Here is a 12,387-nt window from a genome sequence, read left to right on the forward strand (position 1 = left end):
TTTGTGAAATTTTGAGATTTTCTTCACCACCACCCCCCCAAATGTAGATCCTGTTTATTTAACAGAAAATTCAAGGGAATTGAAACCAACAACCAACATTTTCTATGAGCAGCAATAAAAATGGGAACAGGATTAAAAATAAATCAGGAGGGGGGATCAACCCAAACTCTTTTTTGAAAGCCAAGTTTTTATCAGTTGAATGTCAGTGCTGATAAATTAGTTCAGTGGTTAGCATTACTTTAAAAAAAGCCTTACACCTTACACCTATCAGCTGGTGAATCAATAGTGTGGAATTCTGATCTGAAATATTGAATTCATATGAGCATATGCAGAATATTCCCCCTCTCTGCAGTATTGAGCAATGTCATCCTCCACCTCCCCAATCACTTCGAATAAAGAAGCATCGATTACAAAAATCAGTGCTGCAGTGCATATTTTGCATGCAGCAGAGAGAGGTGCCAAGTTCAAGTTCAACCCCTGTCATCTCTAGCTTTGAACAACTACAATACTCTCCAAGCATTCTCTTCCTTTCAAGATCAGCCCTGCAAAAAATAATGAGGAAAAACCTCTTATTCATTATACCACAGGAATATGGAGTGCTGTGTTAAACCTTGGCACGGTACAGACCACTCCTTTGGGGCGACCTGCACCCACCCCTTTTCACTCCAGATTGGGGCCAGGGCAGCCTCACTGGCAGCCCTGCAGCCCCAATCCAGTGACACCATGACTTACCACACCAGGTGACACCAACCTTAAGGATGCCACTGAGTAGGACTATTGCAGCTGGCCCTCCCTATCACAGAAAAGGGGTGTCCTTGGGGCTTCATGCCCCCGGACACCCGGACAGCCAGAGCCATGGGAGAAAGGGGCTACCCAGCCCCTTTCTCCTTGGCATTGTTCCTATGGCCATTTGGTTGCCACGGGAACAATACACATGGCGAAAAGGAGCTCTGTTTTGGAGCTCCTTTTCGCACTGCTGTTAGAGCACCACAGGCGCCTCCAGCAGCACGGTGACGTGTCTTCTGTGCCCCAATGTTTGGCTGGGGTGCACAAGTGACGTCATGGATGCGCCCCATGTAGATATAAGGCCGCATGTCCATGCCGCTGCCACGAACTAGGGTTGTATGGCATGTGGCGGCTCTGCCACCGCGCAACCCTAGTACGACCCCAGACTGCTGCAAACCAGAGGTGTGTACCAGGCTCTTGTTAGGTGAAGGGACTAATTAATTAGCACATATAATTAGTTAAAATTAACTTCTGGAGAGAGAGATATCCAAGGATTCTATCTCAGGGTCAACACTGTGAAAGGTATATATAAAAAATAAGACCAACTGAGTCCCTCCATATTTTCATAATTGCCACTGACAAACTAGTCCAAAAGAATCTGATGGTGTATCTACAGATATTGCAATTTGACACCACTTTAAGTGCTGTAGCTCCATCCTATCGAAACCTCGGATTTGTAGTTTTACAAGGTCTGTAGCTTTCTCTGCCAAAGAGTACTGGTGCCTCACAAAACCACTAATCCCAGGATTCTGTAGGACAGAGCCATGGTAGATAAAGCAATGTCAAACTGCATTATTTCTACTTTGCAGACACACTCTGAGAGGTTATATCTTCCAAATGTCCTGAAATCAAATTATAGCTGTTCTATGTTTGCAAAACAAAATACAGTTTTAGGCACATCAGCTTTTGGCAGGAAGGGCGAAGGCCAGGAAAGAATTTCTGTCACTAAAGGATTTTTAAAATCTGATTTTTACTGCATTCTTCACATGATTATGGATAATTAATTTTATTTTGTCTCCAAATTAAAGTAATTAATTAATATTTTATAATGACATTGTGAAAATGAAAGTTGCATACCAATTGTTTGCAATTGTATCTCCTGTCACTGAAGACAAAGGGCTGCAGTCACACTGGAGTCCCCAGTTATGCCTCAGAGGGTTCTTGGATAGTAATGAATGCATTTAAGATAATCCCACAGACAATGAATTTACATGCTCGTACTGTTTTTAGATTGAAAGTGCTATCCTAATTTAAAATTCTCACTTTCTTATACTATAGCATGTATTGAATTATGGTAATTCTTTAACTGACTGACAATCCAACAAAACAAATATATTTTTCTCCCAAAATGTTTTAAAAGACTTGGATAGTTAGATGCTTAAACCCTAAGACACAGAGAACTTAAACCAATCTAAAGCCTTAAATCGGCTTAAACAGTTTAAGCCCATCTAAAAGCCACAAAGTGCTCTAAGCAGCTTCAAGCAACCTTTAGCCCTAAAGTGGCTTCTCTCCCATCCCAGTTTACCCCTGCCAGCTCCTGCCTCTCCATTCAGCTTTTGGGGAATTAAACTGTAACCAGTGGAGATCACTGAGGTTATTGATGCCAATACCTGAGCTTTAGCAGGCTGGTATATCCTGAAATCCTATATCTGTTTCCCTAAGACTACAAAGAGGAGGGGGACAATGGACTTAGCTCCATCCACTGGCCACAGGATCAACAGTTGCCAGAGGCCTGTGCCTCTTTTCCTCCAGCACAAGCTCCATTTTAAAATGTCATCTGTTTGACAGGTTTAACAAAAGTCTGTTTCATTGCCAAGTCTATGAGCCACTCTAAACTAACAACAGGGCAGTATGTTTGAAAGTATGTTTTGGCATATTTATCTATGTAAATACCCACCTTTCTATCCAATGATGCTCAAGGCAGTTTGCAAAGGATAATATGTACACAAACTCTGTCTCCCTGTCTGACTGTCCTGTCTATCCCCCACTCTCTCTGTGTCCCACTGACCCACTACTTCACATGAGTTCAGCCCAGACTGTGCTTCCATTCTTCAGCCCCAAGGCAAATGGCAGTTGGAACCCAATGTTCTTTCTGGCAGTTGGAGCCCAGGGTTCTTTCTGGAAGGAAGAAGTGGTTGCATCTCCAGAACACAGAGGATTCTAGCTTGCCATGATGGCCTTCCTGCAAGGCAGAGGGTGCAACCTCCCAGTGGCCCTGGGACTCCTAGTCAGTAGTATAGGCCAGCAAGTGACTCCATTTTGTCAGTATTAAGCCTGCAGCTGATAAACTGTGAAATCACCAGACAGTAAGCCATCAGTCCATCTTTACTGTGTGATGCTTTCACCAGACTGTATCAACTTTCAAATAGAATGATAAAATGTTTTCAAAAGTTGGATCCTAAAACTTCATAGGAACTGTGGATCCTTATTAGAGAGGAGCTGTAAAATTGCCTCCAACAAGTTGGATACTCATTTTACTGACCTATGAAAGAATGGAAGGCTGAGTGGACTTTGAAGCCCTTCTCTAGGATCGAATTTACAATGTTATGACTGCAGTAGCAGCATTTAACCAATGCTCCACCAGGGCTCCATTGGGATGAATCTTTGCCTCTGCCAGCCAGTATAGATGGCTTCCTATGGAGTATATTCAGTTCTCTTTTCCTACCTCACCCTGTGATTTTAACTTAGAGCCAGAATAGACATGACTTTTGCCACATCATTTGGCCTTGTATACATTTAAAAAACAAAATAAAGGAGGGATGACTAGATTAGGATCAAAACATAGGGGTGGGAGTCTTTAACCCTTTGCAGTGTTACAGCCTCGATAGGAAACAGGGGGCTTTGTCTGCTATTCACAATGGGAGGTTACACCAATACTGCTCCCCTAATTAATTAATGTCCTGTCTTTCTCTTGGCATAGGACCCAACACCTCACATACACCCTGCATGCCACACTGAAAATAGTAGACATGGGGGAAGTAGCCAGTTCCAACCAGAACTACAGTGAGGATAAGGGATTTCTTTGAGTGCTCAGCTGTTGTTGTAAGAAAAAGTAGCAACAACAGTAGGTTAGATATCCTATCTTAATGCAGCCATGGGAAAGAGGAGCCACTTGCAGAATGGACAGTAATTCATGATTTACTGATTAGCAGCAGAGAGGAGGAAATAATAGATTTGGGTCAGAGTAAAATGGAAAGTTTAGAATTCCTTTCTACCTGACCATCAAAAGCATATTCCTAAAAGACCTGGGGGAGGGGGGTGTCTGAGCCTTTACCGGACAGTGACTCTAGCTTTAAAAACAAGGGAGTTTGGAACCTCTTTCAGCTCAAGATTGTTGTCTGTTTGTTGTTATTTGTTATCATGTCTGATTTATGGATGAGAGACTGAGCCTCATTCGTCAAGAGGCCTACTCAAGTCTTTCAAGATCAAGGAAGCTCTGGCTTCCTTGATTGAGTGAATCCATCTGTAATGTGGCCCTCCTCTTTTCCTATTTGCATGTCGCATTACTGAACATTACTGTCTTTTCCAAAGAGTTATGTCAACTCATGATATGTGCAAAGTACAGTGGACCCTTGTTATATGCTGGAGTTTGGTTCCAAGATCCCCTGTGGAAAAATCAGTGTATGCTCAAGTCCCATTAAATATAACGACATAGCAAAATGGTGTCCCTTATAAAAAATGGAAAATCAAGGTTTGATAATTGAAATGTATACTTTTTTTGAACATTTTCAAACCGTGGATGCTTGAATCCGTGTATAAAAAATCTGTGTATAAGAAGGGCTGATTGTACAATAGGCTTAGTTTAATCATTTTCGCTTCTGGTGAGAATTCACACCTTATCTCCCTTAGGACCCCTAATTTATCTTTTCATCACTCCATGGTAGCCGTAGTATTCTCTAGCATTACATTTCAAATGAGTTTATTCTATTTCTGATGGCATTTCTGCAGGGTCCACCATTCACAACCATACATAGAAATAGGAAATACTATGATGATAGTCTGAATCATAGAATTTCAAGGATATTCTTCTGGGCTCATTCCAGTGTTGGACAGGTTCAGAAAGAAAGTATGCGACCAAAAATAACAGAATACAGAATCTACTCAAGTTCTAACAAGACTCTGTCAACAAATAAGGAAAATAAAACAGTGGCCCATTAGTTAGAAATGCTCTATTTACATTCTAATTCCCCCAAAATGGAAAAACTAGTTTTGAGAGACATTAACTTTCTCTGTCAGATAGCTCTAGTGCCATAATAAAATTACAATTTCCAGGATTCCCTAGCACTGAGCAAGGGCAGTTAAAGTGGTCTTGAACTGGATTATTTCTGCAGTGTGTTTTGGACCCAAGTGAGGGTTGGGCCTGTCAAAATTAAGATTAGTAGTCTGTAAATTTTAGGGATTTGAGAATGGGATTTAGGAGTCTGAATGGTTAGGAGAGTTAAAGCCAGGATCAGAGTCAGGAGATGAGTGTGTGTGAGAGAGAGAGATGTGATTTAGATGTATTAAATAAATAATCAAAAATATTATTTTGTATTATATCTTTTTGCCTCCAAGAACTCTACATATTGGAAAACTGAGCATAGACACAATGTCTGTATTGGAAGCCGTTAATAAAAAGTGCTGGTGTCTGGTGAGGATAGAAGATAAATAAAATCTCACACAGGAACCACAGGAGCATTTAAGAGGTCCCCACAGTTGGTGGACACAGTGGTGGGACAGAAGGAGGTCCTCACATTTATGCCAGAGGGATAAGGGAAAGCCCTCACATTTGGTGGCAGTGGCTGAGTTAAACAGAAGTCCTCCCAGTTGATGGCAGCAGAGGGATAAGCAGAACCCTCATACATTCTACTTTATAAAAAGGGGAAACTCATACAGACGTTGGGAAACCACTAAAAGATGGTGTCATGAGTTAGGAATTTCCAAGGGACAGATTGGACTCCCTGGAAGGCTGAGGTCTCCCGCCCATTTTAAAGCATCACTGCGTGTCAATGAAAAAGAGTTGCACCATTTAAAAAAAACCCAAACAACCCTGATATTGTTCCCAAGATGCACATCTTGGAAAATACAGTGGTGGGATTTCAGTACTGTGGTACTGTTCCAAAACAGACAAGCAAAGCAGTACAATTGTTCTTTTTTGCCTTGTATACAAAAGTTTCTGTCAGATGCCACATAATTTCAAGATTAAATAAGAGGTAGCAAGGGGCTCCTCATTGTTCTTTGAATCTGTCATTAATTCATCCAAGGTCATGAAGCTCCATCTTATGTTGTTTTCATTTTCTCAAACTGCATCTGTGCAGAAAATCCTGAGCATTTGGGAACACTGGAAAAATCAGAAAAGGTCAGGAGAGCAAGCCAAGGGACCTTGCTTGATAAAAGCAATTAATTCCATCGTTTATAGTTTATTCAGGGCTTAACATACTCATGAGCACAGCACAAATATGTATGTTTCTCATTCTGTACGTTATCTCACCATGTCATGAATGCTTTTGCTCAAAATAACAGAAAATTCAAAGAATTGCTGATAGCATCATTTGTTCATTCCAAAACAAGCTTCCTAAGCATCCAGCATGGTGCCTTGGGCTGAGGAATAAATCAAGAAAACAGCAGATAAGTATCAGAGCCCCCTTTATACAGTGTTTGGCCTGGGAGCATGAGCTAAAATCCGCAAATAGTTGCCTTAGCATTCTTTCACACATTACAAAAGTAGACTGAGGCTAGTCTAAGCCAGGGATTCCTGGGGACCATTTCATTATGAGAAAAGTTGGGGTGCACAGTCTATTTTTTCCTCTTTGAATGCTAATATAAAGGAAACACTAACATATAGGGACTAATATATAGGGATTTGTTCATTTTTATGTAAAAATATTTCTATCCTGTCCTTTATCATAAGACTTCATAGCAGCATATAATTAAAACTGCATAAAAGTTTAAAACTATTCAAGATTAAAACTATAAAATAATAAAAATAGAATTAAAAACAGATCACTAAGTTAAAACAGAAGAAAAGACTAACACAATTAAAACTATATACATGTACACCAAAAAGAAATAGATAAGGACCAAAAGACTTTATTTAAAAGACTTGGTCCCTAAAAGTTGATGCCAATCAGGCTTCCAAGGAGATGGCATTCTATAAACAGTGTTTCCAGTCTTTCTTACGTTGTTCATTCTTGTGAAAATAAATGATATTAAATAATTCAACACTCACAATTAACTGAAGTTAGAAAACATTCCTAAGTGGAGAATAGTTTGGGTGAGAATGTGTATGCATTCATTAAATGTGAAAATTCCACAATGGTATGTAGTTCTAAATCATATTCAGCTGTTCTCCTTACCGTGTTGACCAGAATGCAAGCTGGGAGTTAGAAATTCTAATCCTTTTTATGATGCCATATGCATTATGTCCCCACCCACCCCCTGTTCATGTGTATAGTATGAACCACATAGAACAGAATACAGCTATATCTGCTTAGAACTCTATATGACTCTATCTGATACAGTCCCATTGTAATTGGGGAGTCTTTGAATGGAAGGAAGAATGGTAAAATGCTAAGAGATCATGATGAAAAGGTAGAACTACTCAACACCTATTTTGCTTCAGTTTTCCCTCCAAAAGAGAGCTGTGTGTTTCCATCGATCAGCAGACATCTTGGCAAAGGATCCAGATTGCAAATCCAAATTGACAAGGAGATAGTCAAGAATCATTTTTATCTGTTAACCTAAATGAGTTCAAATCTTCAGGGCCAGATGCACTTCATTCCAGAATATTGAAGGAATTTGCTGACATACTCTCTGAACTACTTGCCATCATTTTTTGAGAAAACTAAGTGCCAAAGAACTGGAGACAGGCAAACATTGTTCCTTTCTATTAAATATGGGGAAAAGATAACCCAGAGAACAACAAGCCAGTCAGCCTGGCCTCAATACCAGTAAATATATTAGAGCAGATTATACAGGAGTCTGTTTACAAATATCTTGATAACAATGCAATGATTAATAGGAGCCAGCATGGGATTGTCAAGATCAAATACTGCCAAACTAACCTTAAATCTTTTTTTGTTTTGACCAGGTAACTAGTTTAATAGATGATAGGAATGCTGTGGATATTATTTATCTGGGTTTTCAGGAAAACATTTGATAAATACCCCAATATATCTTGATTAGCGAACTGCCTAAATATGGACTATACAGAATAGATGGGAACACCATCAGATGGATCCATAATTGGTTGGAATACCATGCTTGAAGAGTTGTCATAAGCTTCAGACTGGATGGAGGTCTCAAATGGAGGTGGAGTTTCTGTCCTGGGGCCAATACTATCAATGATTTAGATGATGGGATGGAGGGAATCCTGATCAAATTTACAGATAACACAAAACTGGGAGGGGTAGCTAACACATTGGAAGACAGGAACAGAATTCAAAAGACCTTTATCAACTAGAAAATATGGCTGAAATTAACAAAATGAAATTCAGTAGAAACAATTGCAAATTCTACATTAAAGCCACAAATGAGGTGGATGGGGATACTTGGCTCAAGTTGCACTATATGTGAAAAGGACTTTGGGATTATTGTTGATTATTTATTTTGATTATTGTTATTATTTAACATAAGTAAGTACAGTGTGCCCGCGTCATATGTGGGCATGATACATGCGGCTTTCAGCATACGCTGAAAGCCATGCTGGAAGAAGTGGTGCCACACGCCGGAAACGGTAATGGTGCATGTGCCCATGGTGTGTGCTGCCATGGTGCCATTCCGCTGCACTGCCGCACTGCCTTGGGCATGAGCCCCATTAGTTTAATGGGGCTCGAGCATATGCAGAATTTTCCTTACGTGGGGGGGCTGGGGGTCCACAACTGATCCCTTGCATAAGGGAAGGGACCACTGTAGTATGGTGCTGCAACAAAAAAGGGAAATGTTATCTCAGCCTTCATTAACAGAATCATACTTTCCAAGTTGAGGGAAATACAGTGGGCCCTTGGCATCCATTAGGGTTTGGTTCCAAGACCCCCTTTGGGTACCAAAATCCATGGATGCTCAAATCCTATTAAATACAATGGCATAAATGGTGACCCTTAAATAAAATTACAAAAACAAGATTTGCTTTTGGGAATCTGTGAATGATTGAATCAGTGACTAGGGAGGGCCGGCTGCAATAGTCCTACTCAGTGGCATCCCTAGGGTTTGTGTCCCCCAGTGTGGTAACTCATGGTGTTACTCCCCTCCATTGACCTCCTCCCATTTCACACCATACAGAATCCTTAGCGATGCTTTCTTGCACTAATGTTATTTGTCAGTCATAATTCCCATATAGCACTGAGTGTAATGCTAATAGTTGTGACATAAACAACTAGCAAAATTAAAATTATATTTTCAAATTACAATATCATATGCATGACCTAAATATATTTACAGATGCATAGTGAAGATCTGATAAAAAGAGATATTTTTAAAGAAAAACATTTTTTTAAAAAAAGATTAACATTTGAAATGTTGAAATTTGAATTTTAAAAAATTCTGGACCCTCTCCTTTCTCATCCCACTGAGCTTCACCCCACTCCCGCCATCTTTTAAAGCATTTTAAAGGGAAGCAGATGAAAGTCACAGCCGATTTCTCCCAAAAAGTAGGAGTCTGAGGAACAGTAGTGTCATACACACACACACACTCACTGCCTACTGATGCCACTGATCCTACAATATTCGGTATTGGTCAGACCTCATCTTGAATACTGCATTCAGGTCTCAGTGTTTCATTCTAAGAAGGATATAGACAAGTTGGAGTGAATTAAGGGAAGGGCAAAGAGGATAATAAAAGGTATAGACAACAAAACATGAAAAGAGGTTGAAAGAGCTGAGCTTGTTCAGCATGGAGAAAAGAAGACTGAATGATGACATGATCACACTCTTTAATTACCTTAAGGGCTGCAACACGGATGAGGGTGCAGACTCATTCTATTCTGCTTCAGATGGTAGAAATAGGCTGGACAGTTACCTGTTGGGAATATTCTAGTTGGAGATCCTGCACTGAGCAGGTCCGCTTCCAACTCTGTGATTTTATTCATCCTGCTGGAACTAGCTTTGAAAAGCAACTTTTTTGAACTACCACTCTAAGATAGCATGAGACCAGAACTCATGATGGCTGGGGGATTCTAAGAGCTGTAGTCCAAAAAATTGTAACTTGCCAAAACTCAGACAGGACTACGCACTCACGTGCTGCTGTTGCCCCAATCCCTCCCAGAACTTGCATTCAGTAGCATACTTCCATTAAACATTTAGCTAATAACCTATCCCCCATAAATTGTCTAATCCCAGGTTAAAAGCCATTTCTGAATCATGTGAAGCTTTCTTTTTTGGCAGAAAAGATGAGGCAAGGCCTCCCTGCTGTTTCTTCCCCGAAGGTGAGAATTAAATGTAATTACCAGCATTGTGTACTCAGAGACAAAACCAACTTGTCTTCTCCTCTCAGCCTGCCCCCCTTTTTCTTCACCGCCACCTCCTCCGCAAGCCTTACAATGCCACTGAATGCTGAAGCTTTATTATTCTCTTCTTATTGTAGTGAGGTTGAAGCTTGAGCGCACTTTGAATGAGTCACCTCTCTAAGCAGAGACAATTTAATTCTTTTTAAAATGACATAATGGTGTAAAGGCAAGGAATCCTTATACTGACATACTTCAGTTTACAAAGCCTCTAACAAAGAAGCTTCTTTTTACAAAGTCACTTTAAGGATTCCCTAGCCCCTACCTTCGGCTGCCCATCCTCTGTATAGATGGAAGCTTTGAAAGATGGTGAAGGAGAGGTGGAGAAACACAGACTTCAAGCATGAGGTTGCAGCAGCATATCTGTAGTAAACAATGGAATAAAAACATGAGCTGAGAAAGAATGGGATTGGACTCTAGCCCTTATTAAGATAACTGTGTGTACTTGCCTACAACAAGCAAGGTAAACAACAGCTGTCTCCAGAATCCCATACCAATCCTACAGGAACAGGAAAACAGAGGGAAAATGGGAAAGCAGATTAGCTTGCCTCACTAGCTACCTCTAGTATGTTAAAAAAAAAAAATCATAGACTGACAGAGCAAAATAGAAGTTATAAGGAAAGTGGAAGCTCGTGAAAGAAAGAAAAAAAATTGCCCAGGAACACATGTACTTTAGTAACTGAGGTATACCTGTATTTGCAGATCGACACAGCATTCAGGTAAGGACGTAAGCTAAAAAATAGTGTTGATGAAAAGAGTTTTACTTGACTTGTTGCTATTCTGTGTACTTGGGAATTTGTTTCATTGAGCATCAACACTTCCTGAAACTTGGAATCTTGTTAACATTGTCATAGATATATGCAGTGGAATCCTGATACTTATAATTTGATGGGAGTCCTGGAGTTCTCTTCTATAGTGAGCTCTAGTACTCTAGATCAGAAGAGTGAGTTAATGCTAGGAGAGAATTTCAGGTCCTTCACCAAGCTGCAAATCCCAGGATTCAGTAGGATAGAGCATGGCAGTTAAAGTGGCATCAAACTGCTATAATAGTATAGTGTAGATATACCCCTGGAGTGGTACAATCCAGGGTGGGGGATTTTTACAAGGTTGGAGCAAATGTGCTCATGAATCCTAGCAACACCCCTTGGCTTTTGCTCCAATGTGTACAACTGCTGTTGTTCAGTAGAGGCTGCCTGGCAGGCAATGGGAGAACAGTATAGCTATGCCTTAGAGGGACCTTATACTACTGCCCAAACTCATTGGACTCTTCACAAATGGATTTTCCACCTAGCACTGGCAGCTGTCATCCTTGATCTCACATAACCTACAGGATCTTCTCCCCCACCAGCTGAAGAATTCTTTACTTGCAAATATTCTTACCATTCATTTTTTAAAGTTAGCAGAATCCATTTGTAACCCTGATAGCAGTGGGGTGCGCATTAATCTCTACTTGCTAGGTAAAGAAACTTACCACCTAAAATAGGATTTGGCACAACAGAAAGCTGCGAATGAGGAGGCCAATACCATAAGCTTAGAAGGGTAGCAAGGCAAGCTCAAGGCATTTTTCTACAAGAGGGAAAGGATAAAATGGCATACCCTCCCCAGTATACATAACAACTGACTGGACTGGCACTTGCAGTATGGACAACGAGGGATCTGCCACAGTCGCCTGCAACTCTTGTGGGATGTTTCTCTTCTTGCCTACAGAAGTGGAGAACTTCACATGCACCAAGTGCAAGTTGGTAGCACTCTTGGAGGAGAAAGTGCAGCAGCTGGAGTCCAGAGTAGCTACACTTCAGCATATTAGGGAACAAGAGGATTTCCTGGACTCAATAGAACTAACCATCTTGGATGAGTACCACGCAGAGGAAGATGCTAGGGTGGAAGAGGTCACTTGCCAAACAGAGGAGGTAGACAGCTGGAGGAATGTCACAAAGAGAAGTAAGCCAAGAAGGAATTGTTCGGGGAGCTTGCAGCTAGAGAATCGATTTGAAGCTCTTTCCCTTATCAAGGAGGATGAAGAAGAGCAGCCTGGACAGACTTCTGGGACAGAGCAGGGGAGCCTGAGAGTCCCACCCAAGGGAACAGTCGCTGCTAAGCCTCGGAGGAGGCGTGTGGTCGT

The 12,387-nt window shown here is 40.8% G+C and overlaps 1 protein-coding gene across 4 annotated transcripts in view; it reads right to left on the minus strand.

Annotated features, from left to right (window-relative positions):
- The window catches only part of ARHGEF4 (Rho guanine nucleotide exchange factor 4), a 226,773-nt gene that overhangs the window by 26,836 nt on the left and 187,550 nt on the right, over positions 1–12,387 (minus strand). Inside the window, exons 1-2 of one of the 4 annotated variants that reach the window (XM_089509564.1) lie at positions 2,684–2,878; positions 1,864–1,946 (exon numbers count right to left, since the gene is read on the minus strand). The exons of 2 other annotated variants lie outside the window; for them this stretch is intronic. The gene's annotated coding sequence lies outside the window, so the exon portion shown is untranslated. Of the gene's footprint in view, positions 1–1,863; positions 1,947–2,683; positions 2,879–12,387 lie in introns of those variants that run through there. One more of the 4 variants, XM_089509563.1, reaches the window with a different exon arrangement.

This window comes from Sceloporus occidentalis, unplaced genomic scaffold (assembly GCF_023333645.1).
Source record: "Sceloporus occidentalis isolate IW3139 unplaced genomic scaffold, rSceOcc1.0.p SCAF_2, whole genome shotgun sequence".
Lineage (NCBI taxonomy): Eukaryota > Metazoa > Chordata > Lepidosauria > Squamata > Phrynosomatidae > Sceloporus > Sceloporus occidentalis.